Below are 21,452 nucleotides of genomic sequence, written 5' to 3'. Positions count from 1 at the left end.
CCAAAGTTTTAAATAGATAAAGCACAACACTGACTCCTGATGTTAGATACAGTATAATTAAAAGGCTAATTTTGACCCAATCAAGCCTGTTTAAATTGGACTCATAGTAATTTAAATTGACCACATATCTGGGCCTATTATCAAGTTGCCAGTGTCTTGAATAACTATCATGACATCTTCAGATGATATCAGAAAAGAGAAGTAGTTTCCCCAAACTAGAGAGTTGGCATGTGTTCCTCTAAGAGAAATTAGTTTAGTTTAAGAGTCTTCATTATTTTTCTTGACAAGTTAACAATTATTCATGGAACATCTACACTAGCTAAAGCCCCACGTAAAAGGCCTCAACAAAGAGTAGGATCTAACTGTGCTAGTAGTAGCAACTGCACAAGAAAAAGGAAGAAAAATCCAAAAATAATGGAAACAATAAGTGCTCATATGCACCGAGTTCTTACTGGGTGCCAGGCAGTGTTCAAAGTACATCATGTTTACTGATACTTCGAATCTTCCCAACAACCCCTGGAAGTAGTTACTAATATTAATTCCATTTTATGTATGAGATACTTGGGGCAAAAAGGTTAACTGATTTGGCCAAGGTCATATAGCCGGCAAATAGTGGAGCCAGGATTTGAATCCAGGCAATGTGATGTCAAAGCCACGTCCCTGGTCGCCAAATTCCCACCCCTGGAGATGACAGAAATACTGCTGATGTTCTGGAGTCTTGCCATGCAATCTCAAAGCACAACTTCAATTCCATCCTTAGAATAAATCCTTCAAGACAAATGCACTGGGTCAAAGCATATGCACGTTTTAAATTTCCATAATACCTAGTGCCTAGATGTCGCATAGACTCTGGACTGGCAGGAGGGGAGGAAGAGGGTATTCCAGATGGTGGAAGCAGCATGCACAGCAGGATGATGGGGAACCGGATCCAGCAGCAGTGGGAGCTTCATTTGTTCAGCATGTGGGGGACGGGACGGGATGCATAATGGCAGGTCTTGGTAGAGCAGTGGGTGGGGGCTCTCTTTACCAGAGTTCTGGCTGCCTTTTCTCTCAAAGGATATAGATTGCTCTTGAATCCATGCAACTGTACTCAACTGTTCTAATGAAGCTTGCATTCGCTACTTGGTCAGAAAAAAAAGAGTATTATGGATCTTTCAAGGGCATTCTAGTTCTTCATGAATTCTCTTGAAAACTCTACAATAGACAGAGAATGACTTAACTATTAAATTGTGAAGTACCAAACTCAGCTCTTTGAAATGGCCTATTTTTGAACCGCAAGAAAGTTTTACTAACAAAAATGTTGCCCTTTGAACGGAAGATGATACTGCCTCACCTGCCATTAGCAGGGTATACATTGCCTTAGGATACATTCCTCGAAGAGAGTTGAATTTCCAAGGAGCTGAATTTTCAGGTAATGGTAGGGTTTCTCCAGCTCCCTTGACTGGTTCCTGTGATTCCAGGCAGGAGTCTAACAGGCAGAAATAGGCAGGGAAGGTGTCTCTGAGTTCAGTGTTATAGTAATGACTCCTGCCTGCATCTTTGGTCCATGGAGAGAGGGACATCACAGCCACAGCCTCAGGAACTGGGGCATCTCTCAAAAGGCTCATGATATCAGAGGTCTCATGGGGGATGGGCCAATTCACTGATCTGAAGTTCTCTCTACCTGCAGATGTAAACAGCACCCTAGTCTGGGGCACCCTGAGACGCCCCACTGCTGATTCTGCTCTGTCACATATTCCACATCTATCAAGCACTTACCATGAACTAGGCATTGTGTTAGTCTCTGAAAATGAAGAAACAAAAGGGAGCTCCTTTCTCTCCTTTCTCAGAAGGATAATAGTTTTAAGTAGTAAATAGGTACTGAAAAGTAATCACTTCCAAACATATGGATATGATGTAATTGAAAGGACGCTGTGAGACAGTATAAATGGGGGAGGTGAGACTCTGATCTGGGGGGAAGAGCATCTCTGACCCAGTGTGGTAGATTGATTGCTTTAATGGCCCCAATTCATTGTCCTCCTCCCATCCATGCTCCTCACCATGGAATCTGCAGATTTTCACTCAGGAAACAAAGTCTAATACCCTGCCCCTTGATCCCAAGTTCAGAAATGTGATTTGCTTCAGCCAATAGGATGTTAGGAGATGTGACAAACCAGAGCACTGAACAGACGTGGGGTGTCTACTTGTGCTATTGTGTCTCTACCATACACCTGGAGAATATTCTCCAACTGGGCTGCTGGAGGATGTTGTGGATTAGGACCAAGCCATCCTGGCCTTCCTAGTTGAAGCCATCCTAGATCAGCCAACACGTAGTTGGGCACCAGACAGGTGAGTGAGCTCAGCTAAGACAGGCAGAGTTATCAAGGTAGATACCACCCCCTGAAATGTGTGAACAACAAATGCCCACTGTTGGATTGTATGCGAGGGAGGTTTTGTGGTTAAGACACAGCATTAAGTGGCAAGAGATCGCTGATACATAAGGTGACATTAGAGTTGAGCCCTAAGGAAGAGGCAGCCAAGAAAATCCAGGGAAGACCTTGAGCCTTGAGAGAAAGTGCAAATGGGGGGTCATGCGTGGATTCTAGATGGATATTGGATATAAATCAACAGGACACTGTGATAGATCAGATAGTGGGAGACAAGGGTTTAAGAGGTACCCAAGGGTGATCCCTACGTATCCAGTTTAGGCAAGTCAGTAGATACTTATGGAATTTATTAAAAAGGAAGGAAGGAGGAGCAGCAATTTGGGGGTGTATGGAAACTGAGGGTTCAGTGGCAGATGAGGAATCAGGGTGCATGACAGACATGCAAGTGGCAGTGTCAGACAACTTCAAGATCAAAAGAAGCATAGAGAAGGAATGGAGATATGAATTTGGGAGTGGACAGCAGGTATATTTCCATCCATGAGATTGAATGATACGACCTTGAGCAAGACTATTGATTGAGAATAAAAGAAGGTCTGTGCATAAAAGAAGTGTGTGTGTGTGTGTGTGTGTGTGTGCGTGTTCATCTGTACCTTGAGGTACATGACAGAATATGTTTTATTGGGACTTCATCAAAAACAAAACCAAACAAAAAACCTCAAAAACACTGTTCTAAGGCATAGTTTTTGGGTTGCTTGGCTCCTAAGCCTTTATATGTTGATCAGCATAATGGATAGAATGGTCTAAGAAAAGAGTCCAAATAGATTTCCATCAGAAAAGTCATGGAGACACACCTGGAGGAAAAGAGATCTAGAAAGCAGTGGTTGTGGGAATGAAGCATGGGAAGAACAGCTGCTGATAGATTAGGACTTTGCCTTAAGAGAATTTAGGAAGTTTTACAGTCTCCCTTTAGCTATTTTTTTGGTAAAAAATCAATAAATGAATAAATGTAGTTTGTCTACCCCCGCTCCCTCAACTTTCCTCCTTCCCTCCCTCCTCTCTCTCTCTCTGTCTCTCTGTGTTTCTCTAATTGTACTGAAACATGTTTATAGTTAGGGTGGTACTTTAGATATCTTTTCCTTTTAGCAGAACACATGCCCCATCCCTCTGTTGGGTCCTTTGGGATGCTCCACTGCATTTAAATTCCTGTGTGCTTATATACAATGGAATATTACTCAGCCATAAAAATAAATGAAATTAAGTTATGTGTAGTGAGGTGGATGGACTTAGAGACTGTCATACAGAGTGAAGTCAGAAAGAGAAAACCAAATACCATATGCTAACACATATATATATGGAATCTAAAAAAAAAATGGTTCTGAAGAACTTAGGGGCAGGACAGGAATAAAGACACAGACGTAGAAAATGGACTTGAGGACACGGGGAAGGGGAAGGGGAAGCTGGGACGAAGTTAGAGAGTGGCATGGACATATATACACTACCAAATGTAAAATAGACAGCTAGTGGGAATCAGCTGCATAGCACAGGGAGATCAGCTTGGTGCTCTGTGACCACATAGAGGGGTGGGATAGGGAGGATGGGAGGGAGATGCAAAAGGGAGGGATATATACATATATACGTGTGTGTGTGTGTATATGTTGTGCATATATATACACACACACACACACACATATGTATATATCCCCATACATATATGGGTATATATGTATATGTATAGCTAATTCACTTTGTTATAAAGCAGAAACTAACACACCATTGTAAAGCAATTATACTCCAATGAAGATGTTAAAATAATAAATATAAATAAATAAATAAATAAATAATTCCCACGTGCTATGTAATACCATCAAAGTTTGCAATACATTAACTGCTGAATAAATACTTCTGAAATTAAAGGATAGATGGTTTTTACATGCAATTATTTATTTTTCTGACCAACAAAAAAAATACCACATACAAAGAGCAAAAACAAAACAAAATTCAAATACTCAAATGAATAAAGAATCAGTGTTTCACACTGGCTCATTCCATGGTAAGGGGAAAATAAGCCCAGATTCCACACTTCTAAATAGAAGTCCTTGTTCAGTCAGTGAATAAAGCCTTTTTCAGTACTTTAAAGTATATCAGATTAAAAAACAAATATTAGAAATATGACTAAGTCATATTTCTTAAAATAACGAATAGTTTGAGGAACAGGGAAACAAAATGTATTTTTCTCTCAGCACCTGTGAGCTGCAAGGACTCTTGAACAGAGAATGGAAACTATTAATGACTCTTCTGGGTTTTCAGCTTTATGATCTTGATTCAAATTCTCGCTTCATCTTATAAAAGAGCACAGGCATTTGGTGGGATATTGATTTAAAATGGAAAATGAGGAGGGTGTGAGTCTGCCAGATCACATAGGGAAGCTTTGGGCAACAAAATGCAAGAGAACACCACTAGGGTAGTGAGACAGAAAATGAACGTGGAGGTTCAAGATCAAAGGTGGCACCGCAGGGGAGCTGCTCATAGAACACACGCAGAATACATTGAAATTAATAGCTCTTGACTGACCAGAATGCCTTGAACCTTCCTGAAAAATGTCTTGCTTTTATTTCTAACAACTGTGTCTGTACCTCACCTTTTAAAATCCTTCCCCATGGTCACGCATTAATGATACTGACATCCTCAGAGTCCCAAGAAAGCTTTCTTCAGCCAAACAACAGCATCCTCGCTCAGCTGTCCCGCAGTGGTTATCATTATTATGACTTGCCATGAAATTGCCCTTCCCCATTTTCTCCCATTCCCCTTCAGAATTTTTATCAATAAACAGTTAAAGAGAACATGTTATTTAGCATGTTTTTTTCCTATGTTACTTTGGTATTGACTGTATGGGACATCAATGTACTCAGCTGATCTCTGCATATTGGACATTATTACCACTCACATGACTAATCACACTTTCTGAGTTTAAATTTATCTTTCCTGCAGATAAGGAAAAAGGCTAATAGTTTTCAATATAAGGAAAAAGTCCTCAGGTGATACAGTTCCATACCAGAGCCATCTAATCCTTGCTTATATATACATGCACAAACATACATAATATATATACATAAATTATATATATATCATATATATGTGAAAATAACACAGCATAGGCTGTATCTGAATAAAAATTATTTTGTATCAAAAAAGTCAACTTTTAAACCCTCTCATTTTCTATATATATGGTTACTCCAACATATGATTGCTTCATCATCTACAAGTCATATCTGGATGAAGCTACAGCACGTGCAAAGCTACTGTCATTTTTATAACCTTTCTCTGTACCTGTCCCACGCTTTATGAAGAAGCCCAATTGCTCCAGAGATCTTCCATCTGCTCCCTGATTTGCTGGTGGGAGAACAGGATCAATAAAAGTTGGACACACCTTGGCTGACTTAACACCCAAAGGAAGGAACACAAAACAAGGAGACATAATTCAGAAGAAAATGACTCTTCACATCTTCCCTCCCTTTCCTCCCTTGTTTTCCTCAAATCACCTTTCCTCCTAACCTCAAGACCAGTGTTTACAACTAAAAAGTTAATGGGAAAAGGGACCTAAAAGAACTTTTCTAGGCCAATAAACTTGTGTTATTGCCTCAGTTGGACAAGATGTAGAGAACTCACAGTCTTTGGTGAGCACGTATTTGTTTCTATGCCCCACTGTCATGACTATATGAAGGTTTAAGGGGAGCAGGATACAGTACGGGAAATGAGGACAATGATAGTCCTTATGATTCCCTAAACGATACTAACGGGCTACAGGAAAGGACTTCAGATAATTTTGCAGGATAGCGGAACACACTCTAAACACATACACACACATTATTAAAATACAACATTGCACTAAACAAATGTGTATGTTTCTCATGTCAAGCCACAGCAAGGCTTAACTGATGTAATTAGATTGACATATTCAGTGGCTTGTTACTACATATTTGTTTGTAAAATGTGGCATTGTTTGGACAGATGGTCTTATCATGAAAATAACTGTAGTAACTATCTTAGCATACATGTCAATTCCCTGTCTTAGCTGGTTGAGGCAAACTCACTCAATAAACAGTCAAAATCAGCCCAGCAATCTTTCTCCTACTTAAAAAAATATAAAATTTATTCATCGCTGCATTAGGTTGAACAACTAGTATTAAACCAAATACAAAAAGACATTCCTTCTTGTGTGCATATAAAATATTATCCTCAGAATATTTACCTAAAATCCTATGTAGGAAAAATAATTGAGGATTTTATACATATTCTGAATACAGCCAAATGAAAAGTCAGTGAATTTCTTGCTTACAGATCAATACAGAAAGTAGATTCCATTTATTTATTTATTTATTTATTTATTTATTTATTTATTTATATTAATTCTTTTTGGTCAGCAAACAGATTTGGTGCCTTACATATCCTAAAAATTGGTGTTTTTCTTTAAGACAGGATATAAACGTGACTAAAATTAGTATTTTGCCCTGGAAGCTCTGGTAATTATCAGGAAACATGCAGATAAACTCATATTCACAGTACAATGTGAAAAATACAAAAATGACTAAATAAAGAGGAACAACCTTAACAAGGAAACTTTTCCTTTATTTCATGTTAATACTATTTTGTTACAAATATATATATTTGTATACATATTTTATTACAAATATATATGTACAAAATTTGCATATATTTTGTTATAAACATATATATATATACTATACATATGATATATGCATATATTCTAAATCATTATAATAAAATAAACAGTGATTTACCCACCTTTCTAATATAAAACATAGATTACCAATACTATTGTATGACCTGTATTTTCCTCCCATATCACATCTTTCTGTCTACACACCTGCCAGAAGAAACCATTTCCTTAAAATTTTGGGTTGATTGCAGGCCTGTGTTATTTCTTGTATAGTTTTATCAAATAGGTACGTATCCATAAATAACACATTTAAGTTTTGTTTGCTTTGAACTTTATAAAAGGTGAATCTTACAGTATGTAGTCTTCTAGAGTTTTCTGTTTTTTTGAGCTTGTATTTCTAAGATTTCCAGATATAACTGCATTTAGCAGTTCATTCCTTTTAACTGTAGTATAGTATCTTGATGTAGGAATATATCATTAGTCTCCAACTGATGGTCATTTATTTTATTTTATTATTTTTTTAAATATCTTTATTGAATTGCTTTACAATGGTGTGTTAGTTTCTGCTTTATAACAAAGTGAACCAGCTATACATATACCTATATCCCCATATCTCTTCCCTCTTGCGTCTCCCTCCCTCCCACCCTCCCTATCCCACCCCTCTAGGTGGTCACAAAGCACTGAGCTGATCTCCCTGTGCTAAGCGGCTGCTTCCCACCTGATGGTCATTTAGATTGCTACCCCCATCTTCTTTTCTTTTGTCATCATGAACATGCTATCATCCACTTTCTTTTAGAGTTATCTTGGTACACCTGTGCCAGACTTTTGGTAGGGTCTCTCCCTAGCGGATTCTCTGGATTGTAGGGAATATAATGTTCAATTTCACAAAACATTGTGAAATTGTTTTCCACATGGCAGTACTCATCTCCTCTCCCAACTGGAAGGCTATGAGCACTCTTGTTAATGCATACCATCCTCAACCCTTGGGATTGGCCAATTTTAAATTTTCACCCATCTATTGAGTAGACACCATTTTGTGTGATATTTGCATTTCCCTGATTAATGATGAGGGTTAGAATAGCTGTGTATATTAATCTGACCAGGGATAAAGGAAGGAGGAAAACTGTATGTTATTGTGGGGAAGAAAGGAGGAGAACATAGTCTTTGGCAAACTGGGATAATTTGTCATTGCCTGGCACCATGATCGGGTCATAAATTTTTTTTTTTAAATGTACAATTTAGGTCATCCTCTAAGGAAGCTTACAATTTCACTAATAAAATGACTCCTGCATGAAAAAAGTTTGGAACGAAACACAGTATTTTTGTCCCCAGCACCACTGGGTGCTCCAGAAATCTTTCATGAATGAACAATTGCACAAGATGTCCTAAAATGAACAACTCAAAAAGGATACCTTCGAACCACCTCATGCTCCAAAATGGAAATAATCTTTTCTACCCCAAACTTATTCTTCCTCTAGTCTCTGCCTTCTCTGCAGTGACATCTGTGCCCACTGCCATTTTCAGAATGGAACACTAAATCATCCCTGACTCTTTTATACCTTTCATGCCTTCATTCACTGAAGACAGAATCCTGCCAGTTTTACCTACTGAATGTGTCTACAGCTCAGTGATTCTCAAAGCATGGTCCACAGATCACTGGGTTATCCTAAGACCCTTTTCAGAGCATCCCTGGGGTCAAAAGGATTTTATAATGATCCTAAGAGGTTATTCCTTTTCTCACTATGTTGACATTCACACTTTATACAAAAGCAATGATGGATATAACTGCTGGTAAATTCACAAGGATCAAGATGACGGTACCACAGTTTTAGGGTACCAGAAGTCATTGGATTCTTCATTCTCATACACTGTTGGAAAATATGTCCTTCTTGAAGCAGTAACAATTATCAATTTTCTTAAATCTTGACTTTTAAGAGCATGTTTTAAAAAATACTTTGTGTTGCAAAACAGGAAGTATGCAGAAGTATTACTCCTGCAGGATACCGAAGCATAATGGGATTGTCTGAATTTTGAACTAAAGTTGTTCATCCCATGTAAAACCTTTTTTTTACTTGAAAAAATGCCTGACAGGGATATCAGGGTTATTCAGACTTGGGGACATGGCAGACATTTTCTTGAAAATTAATGAAGAGAGTCTGTCACTTCGAGGTAAATAACTAACAGTATTTGCTTCCAGAGATAAAATGCAAGCTACTAAGCAAAAATTATTTTGGAAAACTTGTATCCATCACCATGAGCTTGACAGCTTCTCAACGCTTACAGACTTTTCTGATAAAATCAGTGGTAGTAATAATATTAATGAATGGGCCTACATATGAAATCAGTTCATGCTAAGACCACATAATATGTCCTGGGAACTACAGTATCAACCAAAGATGACACTTTTAATGTGAAAAGTTCTTCTCTATTGTGGCTATTGATTCATTATTGAGCACCTACTCTGGGCTAGGTTCTGGAATAGACTAGTAATAACAAAAAGACAAAAATTCCAGACACTGTCCTAGAAGTTTTGCATATATTAATTAATTTAATACTTAAAATAATGTTATGAGAAAAGCAGTATTAATAATCTCATTTTGCAGTTGGGGAAAATGAGCCACAGGGAAGATGAGTATCTTGATTTTGTCACAAGCTTGCAAGTAATGGAAATAAGAGCTTATTAAGTCTATTCATCATAGTACTATTATGCAAGACAATATGATAGAGTTTAATCTCATCACAAACACTTTAAATTACCCTCTGACCCTAGAATAATAATAGCATCAAACATTCAGAGCATCCTTACTAAGTTCCAGATACCCTTCAAAGAGCTTCATGGAAGTTAATCCTAGGAGTTAAGTACAGATCATGTGCCCATTTTACACATGAGGAAACTGAGGTTCAACACTTTAAGTAATTTGCCAGTGTTAAATATCTAAGAAGACAAGAGTCAAACTCAGTCCTTCTGCTCCTTGAGATCCTTTTCTTAACCACTAGGCTATACTTGTAAAGTACAATTGTGCTTGAGTTCACATTCTCAAAGGTGACAAATAAACCAATTACCAGTAATTAAGATTTAGAAGCTTGATGTGAAAATAGAAGGGAATCTACTTGGCAGGCAAGCAAAACCTTTTGTGATTCATTCATCCAACCCTCATTTATACTTAGGGATTTGATGGTTATCTTAAAAGTTGCTGATTTGAGAGCCCAAAAATCTATCTAGACTTTTTGTTCCTTTCTTTAGTCAAGCTCTTTTGTTCTAGAATTTCAGCATCCTTAGAATTACTACAGAGAGTTGTGCACAAAAAATCATATAGAAGTGTCTCGGAGATGTTTGGGAGCATCTTCAAGGGCAATTTTGACTCTGTGGCATTTTCTCCCCTATGGACTGACTTTAAAACCATCCTTCACTATAACTAAACCAGGGCAACATTTTTCTTACAATAATCTAGAGAGAACACAGAAAAACCCTCTAATATGTATTGATAAATAACATACCTAAAGCCATCTGGAGTGGGAGCAGGGAGGGGTAGAAGGATTAACCTCGGAGTCAAAATGAGTTAATACATACATTTCATCAGTCTTAATGCTGTTTTCATGAGAATACCACCATGCCAACTTCTCAGTGTTTCAATTTACACAACTGTAAAATGCGGATAAAAACAGCACTTATGTCATGGCAAAGTGATGAAGAGGATATGAGGTTAATTTGCCAAATGCTTAGGATATTGTCCGGCATATGGTGAACAACTACGCTTTGTTAATTAAAATAAAATGAAAATGAAAATGTGTTATTGAGTTACGTAATGAAGCACAGAAAAATGGACGTACATTTCCAATATCAAAGTGTAAATCAGAGAGAGGTTGTGAATCATTCTCCTGGTCTGTAGGGCCCATAAAGCACGTTATTCCTAAGGAAGTGGTTGACGCCTACAGGTCAACAGCTAGATGTTCCCGGGCCTCTCTGAGTAGCTTCACGCTGGGGACAATAGAACCAGAGGGCAAAGTCTTTCTTGAACCTTGAGACTGGTGTCAGATCACACTGTTTCTGCTTTGTTTCTCTTCCTGTGGGCAGGACGAAGGCACACAGGTGGGCCAGCAGCAGCTGGGTCTGAGAGGTGGTAAGACGGTCTGTGTGGTGCCGGTCCAAAGACCGAGGTAATGACACCACAGAGGTAGCAGCCCCTCGGAAGGAGCCAAATTTATTTCTCCTTGGCCTGGAATGCAATTTGTTATTCTTCCTTCTCCTCTGATAATGCTAAACATAAATGTTGCATTTTCAAGATTAATTTTTAAACCCATTAAAAACTATTGCAACATAGAAGCTTCTATTCAATTTTCAGTTTGGCTGGGAATTCTTTCTTCTTCTTTTTTTTCAAAACACTGTTACTGAGGGTCCACTCCAGGCCAAGTCGTCATCATGATGGCTTTCTGAATAAACTGATGAAAACAATCCCAAAGCATTTTACAGTCTGCATAACCTCATCCGTAGCTGTAGTCTAATTTCTATTCTTCTAGACTGGGATACAGTGTTGTACTATAAAATGTAAGACAGGTAACTGCTTTAGTTAAATGTCTCCAAGTCAGTGGCATAGTCTAGATTCTGGGATCTATGCAAGGTTAGGTGCAAGAGGCTGGGAACTGGGGGTGGGGAGGGGTCATTTCTTGTGCACAAAAGAAGATCAAAGCAACACAACTGATTTATGGACATTGCAACAGGTGCTGTAGGTGCCCTGCCCACTTCCCCTTAGCATTGACCACCCCTCTGCAGGCCCAACCCTATGACTCCAAGTGAAAATTCACTTCCATCTCTTTGATTAAGGGTTTTCTCTGGCTGCCTTAGCCTGCCAGGCTATGGCCAGAAGTGCTGGGGGTTCATGCCCTTTTCCCCAAGGCACAGCCCTTCACCCATGACTGATGGGAGGGTTGAATAAATATCCCAGTTTACTTGTTCCTTCGTTGGACTTACTCTGAAGTGGAAGGTCTACACTGTGTCCCAGGGAAGCCCAGAGACGGAGCTCCCACAGCGGTAACTAGTTTGACAACGCACCCACTGTGAGTGTTACGGACTCTTCTTTCCCTGTCTCTCCTTCTATGCCTTACAGGGGTTTTCCTGGCACTGCCTTCCAAATAAACTACTTGCACAGAAATCCTTGTCTCAGAATCTCCTCCTGGGGGAACTCAAACCAAGACAGGGTAATCCACAGTGGTCTGCTGAGTTTTGGAGTCAATTTTCTTCCTTTATGTCTGGACCTCAACAGTAAAATCAATTTCTATTTAACTACCAAATAAAAGCCAGGTCTCAATTTTTCATAACTGTGATACAGCTGCCTTCTAACAGCTTTCAGGAAGCCTACTGCACTATTTTAGGTACACAGGAAAAGTTAATTAGACCCAAGGAAGCCAAGAAATCAATTAGAGTGAATCAGGTTATAAATCTCCAGTTGCCTGCTTTTTAACATTACATGTTGAAATATCACAAAAGACAAATCAAATGATCTTTGAGAACTTATTTACAACTGTCGTCATTCACCTCTATTAGGCAATGGCACTCACTCATTAGTTACTTTCAAGCAGTTGGGAAACACTGTCAGAACCCAGCACCTAATGGGTCCAAGTGATGGGAGGCTGGAAGAGAAAAATGGTAGAAAAGTCTGTCTTTGAGTCACACAAGCTCAGTGACTCTGAGTTTCCTGAGATAGTATCAAGGCTTTGTTCACCCTGAGATCACTGGCTTCACTTATTGGCCTGATCAACCCCACTCATAACTTCATCTTTCAGCAGAGACCTTCCTTTATAGCACTTAAGATGATATATTTGGGAGTCAGGCTGCCTGGGTTCAAACCCTGGCTTCACATCTAACCAGCTGTGTAATTTTCAGCAAATTACTTAACCTCTCTGCACCTCACTTTTCTCTTCTGTAAAATGGAAATAATAATAGAATCTACAACATAGAGCTGTTATGAGGATTAATGAGCTAAGCTACATCCAGCAGCATCGGCACTGGGGAGCTGGATAGAAATTCCTCAGGCCCCATACCAGAGCCCCTGGACCAGAGTGTGCATTTTAACAAAATCCTTGGGGGGAGGGGGTGTGCCCATTAAAGCCTGAGAAGCACCGACTAACACATGTCCAGTGCTTGAAGCAGAGCCCGACAGGATGAATGTGCCCAATCAATTTTCGCTATGATTATCTCAGCTGATGAGACACTTCCCCAGGAAAGTCTTTAGTGATCTCCAAGAGTCGTGTAAGTGCTTCTATAAGACCATTCTTTTGTGGCACAAGCCATAGTCATTCTTTTACATATTTTTCATAGCTACTTGATTCACGTCTTTCTCATGGACTTATTACATGATATCACAGATCTGATTTCCTAAAAGGAGATCCTTGAGGGAAAGGTACATACACACGTGATTTGTGACTTAAGGAGAAACAGATAGTGGAGGCAGGAAAAAACAGGGTAGAGAAGAGAAAGAAGCTGAGCAAGTTATGATTTCAGGCAAAGCCCTGGCCTTAGCCTGATCCTACAGGGAACTCCATAGGATAGATTAAATCAGTGTTTCCAGCCTTGAGGCAAGGGACCTGGACATTCATCCTCATACCCCAGTCAATCACTGGCCAAGACTTCCCTAGGAGGAAACTCCCAGGCACTCCTGGCACCTTGGAAGAGGAGCTAAGGGCTATCTTCTGAAAAAGGGAGCAGGTGTTAGGAGTGAAGCCTGTGACAGGTGGGGATGGGAACCCAGGACCAAGAAGCAGGGATCTGCAGCGGTCGGGGCAGGGAACTGACATTGTCCACTACAGCTGGGCACTACCCAGATGTCTGATGGTCCCACATGGGCCCCTTTGCCATCCTACCTCACGCCACCCCCAGGCACTCATTCCTGTATTCAAAAAATTATGTCCTGGGGCTTCCCTGGTGGCGCAGTGATTGAGAGTCCGCCTGCCAATGCAGAGGACATGGGTTCGTGCCCCGGTCCGGGAAGATCCCGCATGCCGCGGAGTGGCTGGGCCCGTGAGCCATGGCCGCTGAGCCTGCGCGTCCGGAGCCTGTGCTCCGCAATGGGAGAGGCCACAACAGTGAGAGGCCCGCATACCGCAAAAAAAAAAAAAAAAGTCCTGATTATCTACTAAGTGCCAGGCACTGTTTTAGAAGCTGGTGATAGAGTATTGATGCAATATGATATGGGGTTTATGAAACCTAGTGGAGAAGAGAGAGACAATAAGCAGTAAACACAGAGATATACGAGATACTTCCAGCCACTGATACCTGCTAAGACTATATTCACAGAGTAATAGAGTGACTGCCGGGGCGGGGAGAGGAAGGTGAAGTCAGAAACTATAGCTGGTGCTTCAGTGCCCCACTTAGGTTCCCTGTGCTGGGCGGGAGCCCCAACTCCACAGATGCCGCAGGTGCTCGCTAACAGTTCCCACCCACATTCTTCTCAGGGGGGAATTATCCTTTTCTGAGGAGCACCACCTTGGCTGGAGGTGGCTGGAACCCACCCCTGGGTTGGGGAAGCTGCTGGTAGCCAAGGATGGGCTGGGGTCCACGTGGGGCAATTCCTACTCCAGAGCTTCCTGAGGGACAGGCTGAGGCGAGACCTCTCCCTCACCTTCTTTACTTCCTTCCAGCTCCACCCTATTTGGATTCCCTCACTCTCTTTCTCCTGAGAGGATTCACTCAATACATTACTTGCAGGAGAATCCCACTCTCTGGCTCTGCTTCTAGGGGCCCCGACAGAAGATAGTAACTTCTCTTCTCTCCAGAATTCTCTTTCCCTGCAGTGTCCCACGGCCAGAGTCCCAATCTATATGAGTAGCCACTTCTCTCTCACTTCCCTGTAGCCTCCAGGCCCCTCCAGGAGAGGAATCAGGGGAGCAAAAGGCCCCATTTCCATTTGCACTGGCTTCCTGATGGGAATGCAAGAGTAGGGAAGGGCAGAACTATAAAACAGACTTCAAGATCTGCCAAGAATTCTCAACGGGCCAGTTGCGAGGGTCCCCTGCTGTCCAGCTTCCTGGCAACTAGCCTGAGCTGTGGAGAGACCCATAATTGACAATTACATCACGAACAGAGAAATCCTCTAGTTTATAGTGCACTTAATATGTACAGTTGCCAACTTCACATATCAAAATGGCCAAATCCAGGACATACCCTTGGTCCTCTTCCTGATGAAAACATCTTTTCATCTTTCATAAGAGTGACATCAGTAAAAGCTACCTTAACCCCAATGCTTAAGCTTCACTGGTCATAAACAAATTTTTAACTGTCCAATGTACTTAAGGTTTCTGAGGCAGTAATGAGACAAAACTCATGGTCACATGTAAATGTCATAAATTCTTTGAGCAATTACTAGTCTGTGTAGGTGACGCTGAGGTGATGAACAAGCCAAGAGGGTCCATGCTGATTCTCTGTACATCTATCAGGCGGATGCTATGATTCTGTTGGCTTAATTATTACACCTTGTAGAGATGAATGCAGGGAACATGATTGCCTTGTCGGCAGCTTCCCAGGGGACCAGTGCTGAGTAATTGCTTTCCATCCCTGTAGGAAACATTGACATGGAACCACAGGCACCATTTGGCTCTCTGTCCCTCCCCCACATGCCCAGCAAGTCTCCTGGGGTCAGAATGAAGTATTTTGAGTGGCAGTACTCATCAATAAGCTGGTGGCATCCTGTCTCTTTCTTTATTCTAATCACAAATTTTGTATTATTAAACATCCCTGACACCTGCAACACTATGCTAAATATATATATACACAAATATATAAATTTATGTTCATATTATATCAAATAATATTATATCATAAATGTATGCCAGTTTATATAACATTATAAAATATATGTATACATAAATATATACATACACTATATATATACACATATAAAATATTGAAGTGTGATCCTTTTGGGTACAGGATAAAGAAAGTCACATATGAGCAGGTAAGAAATACTTAATAAACAACACTGTAAAAATTGGCTGGTGATTTCTGAAGTAAATACATTCATTTGAATCTCACTTATCACAAAAATTCAAAATAAATTCCTGTTAGATCTTTAAAAAGGTAAATATTAAAATAAAAGATGAAAAATATGGATCTGGGTATATATCAGCCTTATTGATTACTTGGATATTTTTTCACACATAAAACAAATGGAAGAATTAAAAACAAGGCCACTGACAATTTCAACAGTAAATTATCAACTTCTCTAGGCTAAAACAATCATACATCTTACAAAGAAAAGAGAAAATTAGGAAGGCATTTTATTAGAAATAAAATAGATAATGGCCTTATTATGAAGAGATCCTCTCCTTAATATAAAGACCTCTGATCAGTGGATCTCTGGAGGTTCACTGAAGGAAATCTCTTACAAATATTCAAGATCTCTAACATGTAATAGGCACTATATAACTATTTGTTCAGTAATTAACAATTAATTAACAAACAGGGAAATGGATAAAGAGCATACACATACAATTCACATGGAAGGAAATGCACAGGATTCATACATGAGATTCTGTGGGTGCTCCCCCTGAGGTCCACCTTCCAGCTCCTGAGTGTTGTCTGCTAACCGCTCATAGTTTCCCTTTCTGAAAACTGCCTTCATCCAAATGGGAGTTGCCTCACCTGGAGCCTACAGATATATCCTGGGGTCAACCTTGGCCAATCCCTGACTCTTATGGGTGGAACTGGGCCAGGTAACAAGAGAAAGTAGAAAAATTATGTGTGATAATTTCATGGACTAGAAGGAAATCATCTAAATAATTTTTATCAGAATATCAAATAATATGGAGATGTGGTCATTATATACTATGCAGGTCGTAAAAGTATTGATAGGCTAAGTTAATGGCATTGATATAAACTTGGCCCTTAGATGGCAGCCTAAGAAGACACACTTTACTATCTTATGCTATGCCTCTCAGATCCATTCTAAAATCACCAGTGGACTATAGTATGCAGGAAATAATAGATTAGCCCTAAAACAACACCAACAATATTCAACATCAAACTTCTGCTACACAGAAGGGAAATTGAAGGAAAATGCCAAGGGCTACCTTGCATGCTTCCATCTTCAGAAATAAACATAACATGATTGAAAGTAATCCTTGCAGGTTCTTAGGAAACCACCCCCGCAAATGGTGGGTACAAGTGAGGAGACTGCAAGTAGCTGCCCCAGTGGAAAAGCCCTGGCCTTACGAACCAGCTATCCAAGAAAAGTTTTGATCATCTTCCTGACCCGGAGTATATTTCGATGATGCAGCAGGTAGAAGAAGGTCATGTCTGGTCACATTGTATACCTGATAAGGAGGCCAGGCCAGGAAGAAAGTTAAATAGAGAAAACCACCATGTCCTTCAAGTAGCTAGGTCACTGAACTAGCAATAAAAATATATTAATATAACACCCAGAAAAGGATTCCTTTAAATTTTTTCTTTTACTATAGATACATGAAAGGATCCAAGAATCCAACCATCATTGTTTCATGGTTATGGGCAAATGTCAGGTCTACATCTAGATGACTCTTTGTTCAAAGATGAATAAATATTAAAAAGAATTAAAAAAGTTTTAGAAGCCTGAGCCCTAAAGATACTGCACTATATATAAATAAAACAAAGAGGAGGAACATGTATTTGGAGAAATATAGAGAGAGAGCAAATATATAGAGCAAAACAAGTGAGGAATCTGTTTTATAGGATCAATAAAATTCCTTGAAATAAGAAGCATATAAACAATGAGAGGATAGGGCCAGAGGATGAGATAAAACAGGAGCTAAGACACAGGCAGAAACAAAGCAAGAGCTGAATAGCCAAAGAAGGCAACATCAAGAAAGGAAAATATCGTAACAAATTTAAAGTCTTTATTAGAAATAGGGCACATAATTGTCAGAGAAGAAAAATCGAGTCACTGGTACAGAAACAAACCTTTTAAACTCTCACAGAATGGGAAGGAAAAAAAAGATTAAAACAATGAGGAATACATATGAAAAATACACCCAAATAGTGCAAACTGATACTCCAGAGGCTAAGGCCAGACAGACCAGGAAGTAAGAATTAAGGATAAGGCAGAAGGAAACATTTCCAAATCTGTCCATCTAAAATAATTCCCAAGATTCTAGGCAAAAGTTATGAAACATTACCAATGTCAACACATATTATAATGATGATTTTTTTTTAATATTTCAAGGAGAGAGAAAGAGTCCTTAGAGCTTTCAGGAAGACAAAAACAGCAACAATCTCTTACAAAGAAATAAAAATCAGGATGCCTGCACCTCTCCTATCACATACCAGAAGATAAGGGAAGAAGGTCAACAGAGTTTTGAAGGGAAATAGCTGTAATGAAGGATTCTATACAATCATCCAAGTATTTGGGTAAAGTCAATAGAATGATATTTTGATATGCATGAGAACATCAACCTTAATATATATGAAATCTTTCTCTAAAGTATCACTAAAATATATATTCTAGTCAACCAAGATACAAATAAAAATTAAAGCTTCAGAATGGGGAATCCTGATAAAAAGAAGAAAAAACTAGCAGTAGAATCAAGTATCATAAAACCTTTTAAAAAATCTAATTGCTTACTCTTTCAGCCTCTATTAAATGAACATTTATTATTTTAAAATACAATGTTGTGTTTAATTTCTGCTGTACAGCAAAGTGACTCAGTTATACATACATATATATATATATATATATATATATTCCTTTTCATATTCTTTTCCACTATGGTTTATCATAAGATGTTGAATATAGTTCCCTGTGCTATATGACTTTGTTTTTTATCCATCCTATATATAATAGTTTACATCTGCTAATCCCAAACTCCCAATCCTACTCTTCCCCACCTCCTTTTGACAACCACAGTCTGTTCTTTATATCTGTGAGTCTGTTTTTGTTTCACAGATAAGTTCATTTCTGTCGTATTTTAGATTCCACATATAAGTGATATTACATGGTATTTGTCTTTTTCCGACTTACTTCACTTAGTATGATAATCTCTAGGTCCATCCGTGTTGCTGCAGATGGCATTATTTCTAAATAAACATTTATTGATTGCTTACTAAATGTGAATAAAAACTTGTAAATATGGTAACAAAACAAATTTCCAAGAATATAAATACTTAATGAAACAGAAGACTAACTTGAAACTGGGAAATTATTTTAACATAATTAAAAACATATTAATAATATTTTTATCATACAAAGAACTTTCATAATTTAAGTAGGGAAAGAGATAAATGTCATACGCAGGAAATTTAAACTAGATGCTCAAATTACCAATAATATGTTTTAAAGCTTCAATAGTGTTCACTGGCATTGACATATATACACTACCAAATGTATAATAGATAGCTAGTGGGAAGCAGCTGCATAGCACAGGGAGATCAGCTCCACGCTTTGTGACCACCTAGAGGGGTGGGATAGGGAAGGTGGGAGGGAGACGCAAGACGGAGGGGATATGGGGATATATGTATTGCTATACAGCAGCAACTAACACAACAATGTAAAGCAATTATATTCCAATAAAGATGTTAAAAAAAAAACAGTTATAAGAGACCACTTGTTAACTCTCAAATCTTAAAAATTATACTAGTTAGTAGTGGGAAATGCTTGGTGCAATAAGTACTCTTAGACAAAACTATGGGAGTATAAGTTTGTATCACCTTTTTGAAATTATTAATAACTTTAAAATGTTCACTGTATCTCTAAGTTAAGGATTTTGCCACAAAAAGATTTATAAACACTGATGACTTCAGAAAAAATCTAAATATTCAAAAGTATGACTTCAGTTAAATATATGATACATATATAGTATGTAATACTGTGCGGCCATTAAAAAGAATGCAGTGAAGGTCATTAAATTTGGGGGGAGGTGTTCAACGGTAAGCTGTCACAAAAAACAAAAACAGCATATTTTAACATACAGTGTAATTGTTTTACAATACTGAATGCATTAAAGTAACGAAAGGAAATGTGCCATAAGTTAAAGGTGAGATTATCTTTAGGTGGTGAGTTTATGGGAGATAATTATTTTCTTCTTTATACTTTTATGTATGGCAGCAAAGATTGCCAGCTGTTTCCCAATATTCAGTCTTCCTTCTCTTCCTGTCGTAATAGGACCACTAATTTTACTGAGCATATGACTATCTGAAATTAAGACTAAAATTTTCAGTTTCTGCTGTGTGACTAAGCATAGACTAATGGAATTGAAATGGAAGTGATGTATAAGGCTTCTAGGAATGTCCAGAATATTCTTTTCTCTTTTCTGCTTCTTGCTGAAAGGTGACTGTGAAGGCTGGAGTGGAAGCAGCCATCTTAGACCTTAAGGCAAAAGCAATGTTTGAGGAGGCTAGCATAGTAACATGGAAGGAGTCCAGGTCCTCGACACCACGGGGCACTACATCAGCTCTTGACTGCTTATCTCAGAGTAATATGGGACAGAAATAAACTCTAATCTTAAGACACTCGAATCTTTGTTACAGTAGCTAGACATTTTCCAAAATTTCTACAATGATACCTTATTAATTTTATAGGGGAAAAAAGCAGTATTAAAAGAAAGAGAAATGGAGGTTTAATTGAAAGCAGTTTGTTTGACCTAATTGGGAAGTACGTAGTCAAAAAAATAAAACAAGCTATTGGGTTGGCCAAAAAGTTCTTTCAGGTTTTGTAGTTATGGAAAAACCCGAACAAACTTTTTGGCCAACCCAAATATAACCATTTTGATTGACAATTTTCCCTTATTTTGCTCATTTCTTTTTTCTCTCTCTCTCTCTTTTTTTTTTTTTTTTTTTGCGGTACGTGGGCCTCTCAGTGTTGTGGCCTCTCCCGTTGCGGAGCACAGGCTCCGGACGCACAGGCTCAGCGGCCATGGCTCACGGGCCCAGCCACTCCACGGCATGTGGGATCCTCCTGGACCGGGTCACAAACCCATGTCCCCCGCATCGGCAGGCAGACTCTCACCCACTGCGCTACCAGGGAAGCCCTTGCTCATTTCTTTTTTAAACAAGTAGATTTGAAGTAATAAAATCTACTTATATCCTGCTTCCATATTGCTGCTGTCATTTTCTTTGCTGCATATAGCACAAAGTGAAGATTATTTCATTTTTAACCAGATATCTGAACAAACAGTTGACTTAAGACAGCTTCCTGCTGAAGGAAGGAACAGAGAACATGGTTTATACGCCTTCATTGCCTCCCAATGCAAACTTAAAACATCAGATGACTAAAAGCTGAGAGCCAAAAAGTTCTCTTACCCAATACGGCCAGCTGACCTAACCTAGGTCTAATAGCATGGGTATACATAACCTTGTCCCCAAATGAGGCAATAAAAGCCAAGATTAGGATCATAAGGGGAGAAAGCACGATTTACACACTTTGGATTGCTTCTATTTCATCTTTATC

The 21,452-nt window shown here is 39.0% G+C and overlaps 1 protein-coding gene across 2 annotated transcripts in view; it reads right to left on the bottom strand.

Annotated features, from left to right (window-relative positions):
- Positions 1 to 21,452, bottom strand: part of PLCB1 (phospholipase C beta 1) — a 682,368-nt gene that overhangs the window by 518,837 nt on the left and 142,079 nt on the right. The gene's annotated exons all lie outside the window — the stretch shown is intronic.

The sequence above is a fragment of the Delphinus delphis genome, chromosome 15 (assembly GCF_949987515.2).
Source record: "Delphinus delphis chromosome 15, mDelDel1.2, whole genome shotgun sequence".
NCBI classification, from domain to species: Eukaryota; Metazoa; Chordata; class Mammalia; order Artiodactyla; family Delphinidae; genus Delphinus; species Delphinus delphis.
This window is presented reverse-complemented; position numbering and strand designations above follow the sequence as displayed.